Genomic DNA, 16074 nt, shown 5'->3' with positions numbered 1-16074 from the left:
GAAGAGAATGATCGAGAAAGGTGAGAGTTATCAGAAGATCAAGGAGAAAAATCCTTCGATCACCGAAGATGACTACAACGACTTCAAGATCAATTGCTCGAGCACCGCAAGCTCCCAATCAAGTGAGTGGGGGAAACAAATGCGGGAGCTGAACATAGGGGAACACACACTCGGTCCCGGCGGTTACAGAGTGGCGGAGCCTATATGGGACAAGGAGGACGCGGACCGTGCCGAGCAAGGCCTACCGCCCCGCTTCGAGAAATACAGCGGTAACAAGCAGACTAGGAACTATGTCAGGGCCCGGTACAAGGAGGACCCGATAACAAAGGAGCTTACCACGGATCCGAAGACCAGGGCGCTTGAGCTTGTTCTGGTAAGGAATACACCCCCGCGTAATTAGCTCCATATGGTTGCATTCTAATTAATGAAGCCAAATTTCTAAATGGTTCACATTCCTTCCGCAGGCGACTGAAAGCAGTAGCGCGGAGTCGACTAAGAGCAACCCTTGGGACACCACTCTAAATAGGGGGTTGAATGTAATGAAGAACAAGGATAAGCTCAGTAAGCCGACGTCAGCTGGTCGTGTGGCCGGCAAAGGCTTGTCGACAAAATGGGGGTCATACTATACCGCTGGTGTGCGGAAGGAGAAAAAGACCAGCTCGGAAAGCCAGGCGCGAGAGGTTCAAGAACTCAAGGCACAGGTGGCGCGGATTCCGGAGATTGTCCAAGAGCAAGTGGAACAACGACTCGGAGCGACGATCACCGCCCTTGTGCCTACCTTGATCTCGGGGTTGAGTGCGTGGATTGCGGGCGGCCAACAGGGGCCGCCCCCGATTCCTAGCTTCACGGCCAGCAACTCGCATAATGCGATGGCGGGGCCATTGGTGCCTCCGGCGGAGGCGGCATTGGTGTCTCCGACGCCGGCACGGGAGCTTAATGCACCCGGGTGTACGCCGGCCGGCACCTCTTCAGCAAGCGGCCCCTCCGTCAACTGCACGCCCGCCGTTGGCGGTGCCTCGACATTAGCCGAGCTCGACGCCATCATCACGGTAACTAATTAAGCCTCTCTCGGCCGAGGACTTCATCTCCTTGCCTTTGACTGGGCATCCCTGACGCCCTACATGTTTTCGCAGGGCGCCGCCGACGTTCCGTGCACTCTCCTCCACTTCGTGAACAACGAGTTGGTCGATGTCGCCAAGGGCAAAATCGTTCAACCGGGCAACCCCTTGTTCCACGGTACCCAGATGCCACCCAACTTGTTTAGGGTTCAACTGGTTCGGGTGCTGCCAGGCTGCGACGACTTGTTACCTCCGATTCGACCCGTCGGGGCCGACGATGAAGACGTGATGACCCTCAGCGCCTGCCTGAGCTGGCCCCTGCTTTGGCCGAAGAGCCAGATTCGTTTGGGGGCGGGGGACACCACCCCAAAGACAACACCGCCAGTCGTGCCGGCGCCAAGTCGGCCCCATGGCAAGACCGCCGTAACGGTGCCGGACATCCCTATGCCACTGGATCCAAACATGCATATGGCACAGGATCAGAACGACGACGACGACGACGATGATACATTTGGCAATGTCGATCAGTACTTTGCCGAGCATGGGTACGATGGCGACTTCATGGGGCCTCCTTCTCAAGAACCAAACCCAACAAAAGACGTGTGCGATCTAGCTCGTACCGCGGAGAAGCCAAGTTGCAACAGGCGCCGTCTGGCGTTCAGCTCTCAGGAGACGCCTCCAGCTGCCGACTTCACCGAGCCTCAGATAGGCGAGGTGCGAAATATTATCAGCCCCAACACACTCAAGAAGGCGGTCTGTGAGCAGAACTCGGTCCCATTACAGGAGAAGAAGAAGGCACGCAAAAGAAAGACTAAGAAGGGTGCGAGCCAGCCGGCACCGAGTACGATCCGTGCTCAGGACGGGCCACCTTCACCGCAGGATATCTCGAGGAGGGTGCATGTGGCGGGTAGGGCGATGCTACCGACAAATATGCTCAATGCTGCAACCGGTGCTATGCGGAGTCTGCATGACAGTGTTCTTGCTTTGGAGAAGCGGCGTCTCAGAGAGAAGGATGTGGCATACCCGGTTTTCGCGGCCAAGGTGCCAGAGGGCAAGGGCTTTGTGGATAACTCCATCGGGCGTACGATCGTCCTGCGTTTTGATGACATCCACGCTATGTTGAACCTTCATCCGCTGCACTACACCTTCGTTCGGCTATTTTCGCTGAGTATGGAGATGCGGATCATTCGCGACAAGACCCCGGACATCGTGATAGTCGACCCCTTCTACATGCGTGCCAAGATCTTGGGCAGCGCTGGGGACCGGCAAGTCGCGAGTTCTTACCTCGAAGGCGTCATTCTGGCAAACCAAGATAAGGATAACTTCCTCGTGCCTTACTTTCCCGAGTAAGTCCTCCCCTCAACCGGCCCGTAACATATGAATTCTTACATTTCGATCGTTTTTCTTTTAACATTCCGTGTTTTCTGCAGTGACACACGTTGCACGCTCATCCTCCTAAGCCCCAAATATTCTATGGCCACGTATTTCGACCCGGACCGTCAGTCGAACGTAGACTACACAAATGTCAAGAAGGTTCTTGATGATGTTCTCCCCGGCTACGCCCAATCTGGAGGCACCTTCACCAGGCCTATTCGTAAGTACGGCAAGCACGTGTTCTCCCACAATACGACGTTCTGCTGCGTCAAGCAGCCGCCTGGCGGTCAGAAGGGTGCCTACTACGCCATCCATCACATGCGGGCGATCGTACGGGACCATCATCAACTTCTTCTACCGAGTAAACTCAAAGATTGGGCCGCGAGCGTGTCGGCAATCCAGGACGCGGACCTCCGACAAGAATTCTTTCGCATCCAGTCGGAGTTTGCGGAAATCATCCATCAAGATGTCCTTCGTACCTCGGGGCAGTTCTACCTCAGAAATCAACCGTCCAACAGTGACATCGACACAATGCTACAAATGCAGGATGACAACGCCCGTTCTTTCATGACTCCCACGATAGACGGCGGCTTCATCCACGCTCCGGTCCCTTGAGTCGAGTTGTCTAGTTCTGAAACATCGATTGGCTCATGTTGTAATTAAACTTTAATGAACTTGTAGTATGTCTCTTTGGTTTCGAGAGTCGTTCAACTTAGATGTAATCGATGCTATTAATGTCTTGCTTTTCTCTTCCGATCGTTCTGTTGCATACTTATATATTGCTTATGTATTGTCTGTGAATTGGTACTAACGTTTCGTTTGGCTAGTGCATAGCGATGCCGACGTATGTCGTGTACAAGGGTAAGGTTCCCGGAGTCTACGATGACTGGGAGGAGTGTCGGAGACAGGTTCACCGATTCAGCGGTAACAGTTACAAAGGGTACACCACTAGGGCCGAGGCCGAATCTAGATACGCCCGCTATCTAGCGGGAGAGGGGAGGGAGCGTTGGAGGAACCGGATGAAGACGAGTTTCATCGTGATGATGCTCATCGTGATGACCGCAGCTCTCTTCTATGTGATGGTAGTTTAGATGATCGATATCGACTTGTAATGTGAAGACAGACTCGCTACTCGCGGTCTCGAGACTTGTAATATAATGTTCTATCTTTGTTCGGTCTTTTCAATTCGGAGACTAATATGATGAATTGTATTCGGAGACTAATATGATGAATTGTATTCAAAGACTATACATTTGATGAATCTGTTGTTGATGTGTGCTGTCTATATTTTGTCAAACTATACATTTTGTAACCTGTGCAAAAAACAGAAAATAAAAAAATAAAAAAAACCTAATATTCATACTAATGGCGCATCACATGACAGTGCGCCATTAGTATGACAGTGCATACTAATGGCGCATCACTGGGCAGTGCGCCATTAGTATGCCGCGGTTACTAATGGCGCATCCAGAGGTGGTGCGCCATTAGTATGCCAAAGCACCTGGGTATACATGGCCCCTGGGAGGCATACTAATGGCGCACCCTGGCATATACTAATGGCGCACCCGAGGTGCGCCATTAGTATACCAGATACTAATGGCGCACCAGGTGGTGCGCCATTAGTAAAAATTACTAATGGCGTGCTATCAATGGCGCACCACAGATGCGCCATTAATAGCCATAATAGGTGCGCCATTAGTAGGGGTTTTTCTAGTAGTGTTCTTTGAGCCATCGGAAGCGAGATCTTTGTCTGTCGATGGTTCTTTCTAGCGAGGCCAACCCAACCAGGCAAAGTTTCAGCGTACGCCGCAGCCAGGTTTCCATAGGCGAAAGCTGGTGATGGTCCATGGCCTTGTCTAACCGGAAGATCACCCATGTGGCCACCGCCATAGACAACTTGATGTTCCCTGTTTTCCTCTGCCCCACGCTTGCAAGGCCGCACCCGCATTCCTGTAAAGTGCATCCAGTCTCTTAAAGGGATCAGTGATCGCCTCGTCGCATCTGCAAGCACTCTGGACAGCCTCTTCAAAACCCTCTAGTTTCGTCCAATAGAGCTCGAACCTGAACCTCTTTTTCTAGGCAAAAGGCGCACATGTTGTTAGAAAGAGAGGTGCATGATCGGAGATGCCAGTGGACAGCGCTTGAAGTAAGCAGTCCGGGTATTCCAACTCCCAGTCGACTGTTACGAGTACTCTGTTGATTTTAGTTAATGTCGGGCTGGCCCTTTCATTCATCCACGTGAATAAGCGTTCGTGCATGTACAACTCCTTAAGCTCCTGATCGTCCACAAACTGTCGGAACCTGTTCATCATGTTCCTGTTGATGTTCGCCTTATTCTTCTCCGAAGCTCTCAAGATCATGTTAAAATTGCCAAGCACCATCCACGGCCCTAGGCAAAACATCCTTCTCTGCGCCAACTCTGCGAGAAAGCTAGTTTTTCTAGCATCTCCTTGTGGTCCATACACAACAGTAACCCACCACGCCACTCCCACCCTTGGGCAAACCATACCAGTGAGTGAGATCATGTCCATTTGTAGGTTTTGCACGTCAATCACCGAAGAGTTCCATGCTAAAAGAATGCCACCATGAGTCTCCATCGCCGGCAAGTACGCAAATCCGTCAAACGACGGCCCCATGCGTTGCATTACTACAAAGGAATCTATTACATCCATCTTGGTTTCTTGAAGACAAACTAAGCTAGCTTTAGTGGTATCTAGGAACTCCTTAACCGCCTTCCTTTTCGCCGGATTGTTCAACCCTCGCATGTTCCAACATACAATAGATGGGTGTGTATCCATGGAAACCATAAGCACTCCAACGCCTAGACACAGCGCAGCTCACCGAGCCTCCACCATCACCCTTGTCTCCTCTTCCATCTCAAAGGATGGCACCGGATTGCCAAACAAAGCCGCAATGATCCAAACATGTTGATCATGCAAAGGCGAGTCGAATAGGTCCTTGAGCTCTTGCACGTCTTCCTCATGAGGCACTAGATCAGCCGGGACTAATCCAAGAGCCCATAGTAGCACATTTTCAGCCGGGGTGGCTTTCGTCACCGACACTGTTGAAGATCTCTTTGAGGCTCTCGTGGTGCGCCTAGGAGTGCATGGCTTTGGCTCCACCCTTAGCGCCAAGGCCTGGACTTCCTTGAGTAGAGGTGGGGCGAGTCGCTTGACAATGTTGGAGCAAAAGGTCTTGAATTTGGCGAACGCCGCTGCCTCTTGTCTTGTCATACCTTCGGTTAGCGCTGCGAGCTCCACTTCCTTCGCTGTTGTCCCATCCTCCGCTTCATCCGCAATATCAGCCAAGCTGAGCGCGAGCTCACCCATCCCCACCTGCTCAGTCTCAGTGACCGTGGCGCGCCCAAGCTCAGACTGCGCCGAAGTATCCTCCGGAATCGTACGTGCATGTGTGCCGGTCCGATCAAGCATCCCCTCTTGCTGTGCAGTTGCGCTCTCTACGTACGGTCGTGCATGGGTGTGGGCCCGTGCATGATTCCCATCACTCCTTGCTTGAAGCACCGCCCCCCTCGCCGGCGACCCTCTTTCACGCTGCTCGGCCTCGTCTATCTAGGCAGATAATCCACACTAGACCCCCATCCTCCTCCTCCTTCCACATCCCACATGCCCCGACCGCCGGCGTGACACCTTCCATCCAAATCACCGACCCCTCCACCAAATAAGCGCCGCCCTAAGCCATGGTGCATGCAGTATAGCCAGGAGCTCAAGGAGAATTTGGCAGCGGAGAAGCAAATCGCGGTCGCACACGCGGATGAGGTCGCGATGGCTACCATTCGTGCCAACCCCTAGATCTTGGAGGAGCACCTTGCCATTTGCTAGATGCGCTGGTTAAGCATGCTCGGTTTACCTCTTGCGTGTGCTGCCCCTGCCTTTCCTTAACAAATTCTAGTGAATTGTGCTATCTAATTTTACCATGCAATCTGTTGCTTCTGTGTATATGTTCTATATGTCATGCAGTGTGGTGCTCACTTATTAACTATTTGGTTAATTAGTTGTCGTCTTCAGTTAAATGCTTGGTTCAATTTTGAAAATGTGATGTTCAATGCTTCAGGATGCAATTTTGTATTGTCTTCGATGTGAGAAATCGAATTCATCTTTACAAAATACATGAGAAACTAATACAATTGCTATATTTCCAAGTTGTCAAGCATGCTTGGTTTGGTTATACATTGTGCAATGTGGTGCTCGGTTAATGTTTGGTTCATTTGTGTTGTGGTGTTTAGTGAACTGTTTGGTTCAATTCTGCAATGCGATCTTCAATAGTTGTGGGTGCATTCTGTTATTATATACCATGTGAGAAGTAAATCGAATTTGGCTGTACTAAATACATGAGAAACACAATTGCTATATTTCCAAGTTGTTAAGCATGCTTGGTTTGGTTAACTGTCTGATCTTCTATTAGGAGTATGTTATATTGTGCAATGTGGTGCTCAGTTAATGTGGTGTTTAGTTAACTGCTTGGTTCAATTCTATAATGCAATGTCCAATTGTCGTGGGTAGAATTTTGTATTGTTGTGCATGTGAGGAATAAATCAAATTTGGCTGCACTTAATACATGAGAACATATACAAGTGCTATATTTCCTAGTTCTTAATCATGTTTGGTTTGGATAAATGGGTTCTACATGTGGCTTGAATTAATCTGATGAATCTACAATGTGCTTATTTTTCATCAACATATTTTACTTATATCATGAGAACCCTTACTTAACCTGATGACTAACTACCTTAAATGTGTTGCAGGGAAACAATGGGAAGCACTGAGGTTTACAATCAAGGTTAGCACGTGCATGGTCCGTTGTCTAATAGCACATTATTGTGCATTTGCAGGAACCATTCTAATATTTAGGTTTTTAACAATTTGGTCTTGCACATGTAGATCCTACTGCCGTAGGTTTTGACTCACTGTTTAACCCTTTTTGCATATGGGGAAATGAGTTGTCCATGAATATCAATCAAGTCAAGAAACTCAGAAAGATTGTTAGGATAAAGAAATTAGCGACAAAAAATAACTAGATCTTTGTCTGCACAATGAAGAAGACATCAGTTCACTACAAGATGGTAATAACTATTACACCATACCTTTTTTTATTCCTTTGCCCCATTTCCAATATAGAGAAGATATTTATGCACATCCTTGTTTTCAGGCCTTTCCAAAGTAGTTCACTGATGATTACCTCTCAAACCACCTCTATGGTCAGGAGGCGAGGAAGCTTTTCATACAACACCCATGGTTCAATATTGAAGTGTTCCTGAAGAGGATGAAGTATGGACGGTCAATCATCTACAGGCACTGGCCTAAAGTTGCAAAGACCTTCAACATGAATGAAGGCTCAATATAGGCCTTCCGCTTCAGCGGTTTACCTGATGAGATGCATCTGTCTATGTACCATCTATGATACTAATTTCGAAAGGTTCTAGATGTTGCATGTGGAACTTGGTGCTGGTGCAGTTGTGTAATGGGGTGGCTGAGTGATGAAGCTATATCATGTTGTACTCTGATGTATTTCAATTATGAAATCTGCTTCCTTAATATGGGAATGACATATATTATGTGTTTAATATGAATGTCAATTATATTAATAAATGGATTATTAATAATATGGCAATTAGCCTGCTAATGTTGAATTAGCCTGCTAATTGGTTTTTACTATTGCAAACGGTTATTGAGAAAATACCGTGGCCGATGACCTAAGGCAACGCACACAATTTTTAGGAATAAACCGTGTTGGATCGATGAACAATCACACACGACATTCTCTTCAAAACTGTTTGCGTTAGGCCACCTTGTGCAAACGTGTACCACATAAAAACTGTGTGTGATGGACAGCCTTTGCCACACAATTTCTTCTACGCACCATGTGTGATGCATTCAATAATGCAAAAGATAAAATTGTTAATATCGTGTGTGATGGCCACGCTATCACAAATTGATTTGACAGGGAAAATTGTGTGTGATGTACCTGCGAATGGAAACCTTTTCCTTGGAGCAACTCTGTGGGATGTATATACAAACAGAAACGTTTCGCGGGGACTGACTGTGTGGGATGTACTTACGACCAAAAACGATTTCGCTTGTATAATTTTATTTTTTGAGCACTATTGTACGTATAACCTTATTTGCTCGCTCGCCGGTCGCACATGACCTCATTTTGCCGAGCGTGTGTGCCAGGAGGGCATATCCCCGACGGTTTCTGGGTTGTGTGGGAAGGACCCCCCCCTATCACCCACACTCACTTGGCGACGGTTCCAAAAGTCGTCTTGGAAAGGGGTTAAAAACCGTTTGTATAGCACCTCGCTGTACCAGTGGCAGGTCAACCACATCAGATACAATCTTCGCAATCTGGTAGTTCAGCTCTCCCCCGAACGTTACCGACAACGTGATCTTTCCCTTAGGATGACTCCTGATGGGATTAACTCCTTGAAATGTGCCGGTAACCTCTAGTTCTTCCTATGCTATCTGAAGCCTGCTGATAACTGCTGGGGAGATCAGATTCAACCCGGCCCTGCTGTCCACCAACATCTTTGTGACCTTGAGGTTGCGAATTGTTGGGGAGACCAATAATGGCAAACACCCTACCGCTGTGGTGCGGTTAGGATGATCCTCTTCGTCAAAGATGATGAGTGTGCGGGACCATTTGAGCAGCTTCGGGGCCTCTGGCGCTGGTTCCACGACATTGACTTCTCATGCCCATCGCTTGAGCTGGCGGTGAGAGGTGTGAAAAGATGCACCCCCATCAATGCACAGGGCGTCAGTGGCCTTCTGAAACTCCTGCTCACTGGTTTCCTCTTCATCCCCTCTATCACTCTCATCATCATAGACTTCCTTCTCTTGACCTCTAGCGGGCTTTCCTTGGTTCCGAAAGGGTTTGCCGGGGCGATTTACTTCACCACCTCGGCCCTTACCGCCAGTAACATTTTGAACCTTTTCCTTGTCACTCTTCTCATACTCTGCTTTCTGTCTCTTGGCAAGCTGCTCAACCTGATAACACTCATGAAGATTGTGGCCTTTGGTCCGATGAATCTTGCAGTGTAGCCCATCACCCTTCCCGGCCTTCTCAGCAGCCACGGCGTCCTGGCAGTCAGTGCACATGGTAGCTTCCTTGCCGGGGGCCTCAGCCTTGGCCTTCTTTCCAGTACTAGGTGTACCCGATCCTTCAATGGTTATCACTGCCTTATCTCTCCGCTTCTTGATCTTCTTCTGAATGGTTGATTCATCATCATCCTCTGAATCGACGTTAATGCAATCTTCTTCTCCGGGCAACTTCCTTCCTTCCTCCATCCAAGCACACTTATCCACCAAGGTGTAGAGCTCCTTCACAGTCTTGGGCAACCGCACGTTCATCTTGGAATGAATCTAGCGGTTGCGCACATTGGAAGCTATCACAACTGATGGATGGATATTTGGATATTTCTATGAACTTTGCTAAATCTCTGTAAATACTTACGGAGGGTTTCTCCTTCCTTCTGTTGGAGAAGCTGCAAGTTGCTGGGCCTGCCGGGCTCTTGATGCCCGCCAGTGAAGGAGCCAATGAACTCATGGCACAGGCCAGCCCATGATGAAATGGAGTTCTCTGGTAGGTGCATCAGCCAAGACCTCACATTGGACTTAAGAGCCAAAGGGAAGTAATTGGCAAACACCTTCTCATCTCTTCCCCCGGCAGCTTGAACAGCGATGGTGTAGATGCTCAGGAACTCTGCCGGCTTCAGCCTCCCATCGCACTTCTCAGGTATCTCTGGCTTGAACGTGCGAACGGACGGCCAACGGACTTGCCGCAGCTCACGAGTAAAGGCAGGGCGGCCAACCTCGAAAGGTAGGCACCCGCCAATACCGAGCGCGGGTTCGTCGATGTCGGGGCCATCGCACCCATCGGTTCGGTGGGGGGTCACCGCGGTGTTGGTCAACAATGACGCGCGTGTCTCCAATCCGTCTATCATTTGGGGCTCGTCGTCGGCTTGGACGTGCTCGAGGGTCAGAAGAGGCCATCGAGACGTTGTCGGGGTCTGGATTCTGCTGCGCTCGCGCTGGCTGTCATGGCGGGGACTGCATAGTGGGATTGGCCCCTCCCGTGCAGCCAGCAGCACGAGTTGTTGTCGTCGCCTGGGGAGGCTGTGGCGGGCCAGCTCGCTGTGAGCCCCCAGCTTCAAAGAAACCGAGCAGACTTTGGATTGTGGCACTCCACTCGTCCATCTGCCCGGCCGCTGGCGGAAACCTCAGTAGCAGCTGAGCCCACGCCATGGCCTCCATGGCTGTACTTGGCATGGGTGATGATGAAGTCGAGCACACCGTCGCTCGGCTCCTCATGGTGCTGGCGGTGGTGGCACCGCACCCCCACTACTACAGGGTGGCGACCTGGACGATAGGGGGTGCGGTGATAGCGCTCGAGGGTCAGCGGCTCCGTCGGGCACATCGACTTGGTCGACCCATCCCAGGGGAGGCGCACGCGCTGCAGTCATTCCTGTGGTGGGGGCGGCCGGAGGGCGGCGGTTTTCCCCGGTCCAAGCGTTTTTGCTACGGCTGTGCCCATCGGCAAGAGGAGGGGGCACGGATGGAGAAACCCCCTCACCCGTACCTTGCGGAGCATGGCCATCGAGGCGCTGCTGATATTGTTCTCCTCTGTTGTAACCTGCTCCCATGTCGGCCACGGGGGAAGTGGTGACGGTGCCACCTGCTCCAACCACATCCTCAACAGCGTCCATGTCCTCGCGAGCCTCCGCATCCCCCGTGTCATTAGAGGCCGCGGGCGGCGGAGCCTTCAAGGTGGATAGATGAGCCGAAGCACCGGGTTTCTTCTTGGGAGCCATGGTCGATGGCGCCATCGAAGGCGAAGGCGGTGACGAAGATGACGCGCTGCACGCTGATACGTCCATTTTGCATCATGCTTTTATATCGATATTTATTGCATTATGGGCTGTTATTACACGTTATGTCACAATACTTATGGCTATTCTCTCTTATTTTACAAGGTTTACATGAAGAGGGAGACTGCCGGCACCTGGGATTCTGGGCTAGAAAAGGAGCAAATATTGGAGACCTATTCTGCACAGCTCCAAAAGTCCTCAAACTCCACGAAAGTCATTTTTGGAATTAATAATAAATATTGAGCGGAAGAAGTACCAGAGAGGGCCCACACCCTGGCCACAAGGGTGGGGGCGTGCCCTACCCCCTGGGCGCGCCCCCTGGCAGCCTCCGATGAAAATCTTCTCCTATATGAAGTCTTTTACCCTGGAACAAATCATAAGCAAGCTTTCGGGACGAAACTCCGCCGCCACGAGGCGGAACCTTGGCAGAACCAATCTAGGGCTCTGGCGGACCTGTTCTGCCGGGGAAACTTCCCTCCGGGAGGGGGAAATCATCACCGACGATCATCTCATAGGGAGGGGGTCAATCTCCATCAACATCTTCACCAGCACCATCTCCTCTCAAACCCTAGTTCATCTCTTGTATCCAATCTTTGTACCCAAACCTTAGATTGGTACCTATGGGTTGCTAGTAGTGTTTATTACTCCTTGTAGTTGATGCTAGTTAGTTTATTCAGTGGAAGATTATTTGTTCAGATCCTTAATGCATATTAATACCCCTCTGATCATGAACATGAATATGCTTTGTGAGTAGTTACGTTTGTTCCTGAGGACATGGGTGAAGTCTTGCTATTAGTAGTCGTGTGAATTTGGTATTCGTTCGATATTTTGATTGGATGTAGGTTGTCTCTCCTCTAGTGGTGTTATGTGAACATCGACTACATGACACTTCACAATTATTTGGGCCTAGAGGAAGGCATTGGGAAGTAATAAGTAGATGATGGGTTGCTAGAGTGACAGAAGCTTAAACACTAGTTTATGAGTTGCTTCGTAAGGGGCTGATTTGGATCCATATGTTTCATGCTATGGTTAGGTTTACCTTAATACTTTTTTTGTAGTTGCGGATGCTTGCAATAGGGGTTAATCATAAGTGGGATGCTTGTCCAAGAAAGGGCAGTACCCCAAGCACCGGTCCACCCACATATCAAATTATCAAAGTAACGAACGCGAATCATATGAGCGTGATGAAAACTAGCTTGACGATAATTCCCATGTGTCCTCGGGAGCGCTTTTCTCTATATATGAACTTGTCCAGGCTTGTCCTTTGCTAGAAAAAGGATTGGGCCACCTTGCTGCACCTTATTTACTTTCATTTCTTGTTACCTATTACAAATTACCTTATCAGAAAACTATTTGTTACCGATAATTTCAGTGCTTGCAACAAATACCTTACTGAAAACCGCTTGTCATTTCCTTCTGCCCCTCGTTGGGTTCGACACTCTTACTTATCGAAAGGACAACGATAAATCCCCTACACCTGTGGGTCATCAAGACTCTTTTCTGGCACCTTTTCCGGGGAGTGAAGCGCCTTTGGTAAGTGGAACTTGGTAAGGAAAAATTTATATAGTGTGCTGAAATTTACTGTCACTTGTTACTATGGAACATAATCCTTTGAGGAGCTTGTTCGGGGTATATTCACCCCGACCAGTAGCGCAAATAGTTGCTCCTCAACCTACTGAACCTACTGAAAATGTTTACTTTGAAATTCCTTTGGGTATGGTAGAGAAACTGCTAGCTAATCCCTTTGGAGGAGATGGAACGTTGCATCCCAATTTACACCTAATCTATGTGGATGAAGTTTGTGGATTATTTAAGCTTGCAGGTATACCCGATGATGTTATCAATAAGAAGGTCTTCCCTTTATATTTGAAGGGATATGCATTGACATGGTATAGGCTATGTGATGATATGGGATCATGGGACTACAAACGATTGAAATTGAAATTTTACCAGAAGTTTTATCCTATGCATCTTGTTCATCATGATCTTAATTATATATATAATTTTTGGCCTCGCGAAGGAGAAAGCATCGCTCAAGCTTGGGGGAGTATTAAGTCAATGTTATATTCATGAGCTCTCAAGAGAAATGATTATTCAAAAAATTTATGCTAGGCTTTCTCTCAACAATTGCTCCATGCTCGATACTTCTTGTGCTGGTTATTTTATGATGAAGACTATTGAATTCAAATGGGATGTACTGGAAAGAATTAAATGCAACTCTGAAGATTGGGATTCCTACGAAGGTAAGGAGTCAGGTATGACACCTAAGTTTGATTGTGTTAAATCTTTTATGGATACCGATGCTTTTCATGGATTTAGAACTAAATATGGACTTGACTCTGAGATAGTAGCTTCTTTCTATGAATCATTTGCTACTCATGTTGACCTCCCTAAGGAGAAGTGGTTTAAATATAATCCTCCCACTGAAGTAAAAGTAGTTCCACCTATTAAAGTTGAAGAAAAGACTATCACTTATAATGATCCTATTGTTCCTACCACTTATATTGAGAAACCACCTTTCCCTGTTAGGATAAAGGATCATGCTAAAGCTTCAACTGTGGTTCGTAAAAGTAATACTAGAACATATACACCACCTGAGCAAATTAAAGTTGAACCTAGTATTGCTATGGTTAAAGATCTCTTGGCTGATAATTTTGATGGGCATGTTATTTATTTCTGTGATGCAGCTGCTAAAATTGCTAGAGCCGATGCTAAGAAACATAGACCTGTTGTAGGCATGCCTGTTATTTCTGTTAAAATAGGAGATCATTGTTATCATGGCTTATGTGATATGGGTGCTAGTGCTAGTGCAATACCTCATTCCTTATACAAAGAAATTATGCATGACATCGCACCTGCTGAGATAGAAGAAATCGATGTTACAATTAAGCTTGCCAATAGAGATACTATTTCACCAATTGGGATTGTTAGAGATGTTGAAGTCTTGTGTGGGAAAGTTAAATATCCTGCTGATTTTCTAGTTCTTGGTTCCCCACAAGATGACTTTTGTCCCATTATATTTGGTAGACCCTCCCTAAACATTGTTAATGCTAAGATAGACTGCGAAAAGGATGTTGTTACTATTGGTTTGGGAGATATGTCTCATGAGTTTAATTTTGCTAAATTTCATAGACTACCCCATGATAAGGAATTGCCTAGTAAGGATGAAATTATTGGTCTTGCTTCTATTGCCGTTCCTCCTACTAATCCTTTAGAACAATATTTGTTAGACCATGAAAATGATGTGTTTATGAATGAAAGAAGGGAAATAGATGAACTATTCTTTAAACAGGGACCTATTTTGAAACACAACTTGCATGTTGAAATCCTAGGGGATCCTCCACCACCCAAGGGTGATCCCGTGTTTGAGCTTAAACCATTACCCGATACTCTTAAATATGCTTATCTTGATGAAAAGAAGATATATCTTGTTATTATTAGTGCTAACCTTTTAGAGCAGGAAGAGGAGAGATTATTGAAAACTCTGAAGAAGCACCATGCTGCTATTAGATATACTCTTGATGATCTTAAGGGCATTAGTCCCACTTTATGTGAACACAAAATAAAATTGGAGGAAGGCGCCAAACTAGTTATTAATCACCAATGACGGTTAAATCCTAAGATGAAAGAAGTGGTAAGAAAGGAAATACTAAAGCTCCTTGAGGCAGGTATAATTTATCCCATTGCTGATAGTAAGTGGGTAAGTCCTGTCCATTGTGTCCCTAAGAAGGGAGGTATTACTGTCATTCCTAATGATAAAGATGAATTGATCCCGCAAAGAATTATAATAGGTTATAGGATGGCTATATTCTCTGACTTCTATGAAAAGATTTGTGAGGTATTCATGGATGATTTCTTTGTTTATGGATCCTCTTTTGATGATTGCTTGAGCAACCTTGAACGAGTTTTGCAGAGATGCGAAGATACTAGTCTTGTCTTGAATTGGGAGAATTGCTACTTTATGGTTAATGAAGGCATTGTCTTGGGGCATAAAATTTCTGAAAGAGGTATTGAAGTTGATAAAGCTAAGGTTGATGCTATTGAAAAGATGCCGTGTCCTAAGGACATCAAAGGTATAAGAAGTTTCCTTAGCCATGCCAGTTTTTGTAGGAGGTTCATTAAAGATTTCTCTAAAATTTCTAGGCCTCCGACTAATCTATTACAAAAAGATATTCCTTTTGTCTTCGATGATGATTGTGTAGAAGTATTTGAAATACTTAAGAAAGCTTTGATTTCTGCACCTATTGTTCAGCCACCTGATTGGAATTTACCCTTTGAAATTATGTGTGATGCTAGTGATTATGTTGTAGGTGTTGTTCTAGGATAAAGAGTTGATAAGAAACTAAATGTTATTCAATATGCTAGTAAAACTCTAGAGACTGCCCAGAGAAATTATGCTACTACTGAAAAAGAATTCTTAGCAGTTGTATTTGCTTGTGATAAGTTTAGACCTTATATTGTTGATTCTAAAGTAACTATTCGCACTGATCATGCTGCTATTAAATTTCTTATTGAAAAGAAAGATGCTAAGCCTAGACTTATTAGATGGGTTCTCTTTCTACAAGAATTTGATTTGCATATTATTGATAGAAAGGGAGCTGAGAACAGCGTTGTAGACAACTTGTCTAGGTTAGAGAATGTTCTTGATGACCCACTACCTATTGATGATAGCTTTCCTGATGAACAATTAGCTGTCATAAATACTTCTCGTACTGCTCCATGGTATGCTGATTATGCTAATTACATTGTTGCTAAATTTAT

At 46.9% G+C, this 16074-nt stretch overlaps 1 pseudogene; it reads left to right on the top strand.

Annotated features, from left to right (window-relative positions):
- Positions 1-15847, top strand: part of LOC123134183 (uncharacterized) — a 146149-nt pseudogene extending 130302 nt beyond the window's left edge.
- Positions 15848-16074: the final 227 nt, after the last annotated feature.

This window comes from Triticum aestivum, chromosome 6B (genome assembly GCF_018294505.1).
Source record: "Triticum aestivum cultivar Chinese Spring chromosome 6B, IWGSC CS RefSeq v2.1, whole genome shotgun sequence".
In the NCBI taxonomy this organism is placed as follows: Eukaryota; Viridiplantae; Streptophyta; class Magnoliopsida; order Poales; family Poaceae; genus Triticum; species Triticum aestivum.
The sequence above is the reverse complement of the archived record's forward strand: the minus strand, read 5'-3'. Positions and strand labels throughout refer to the sequence as shown.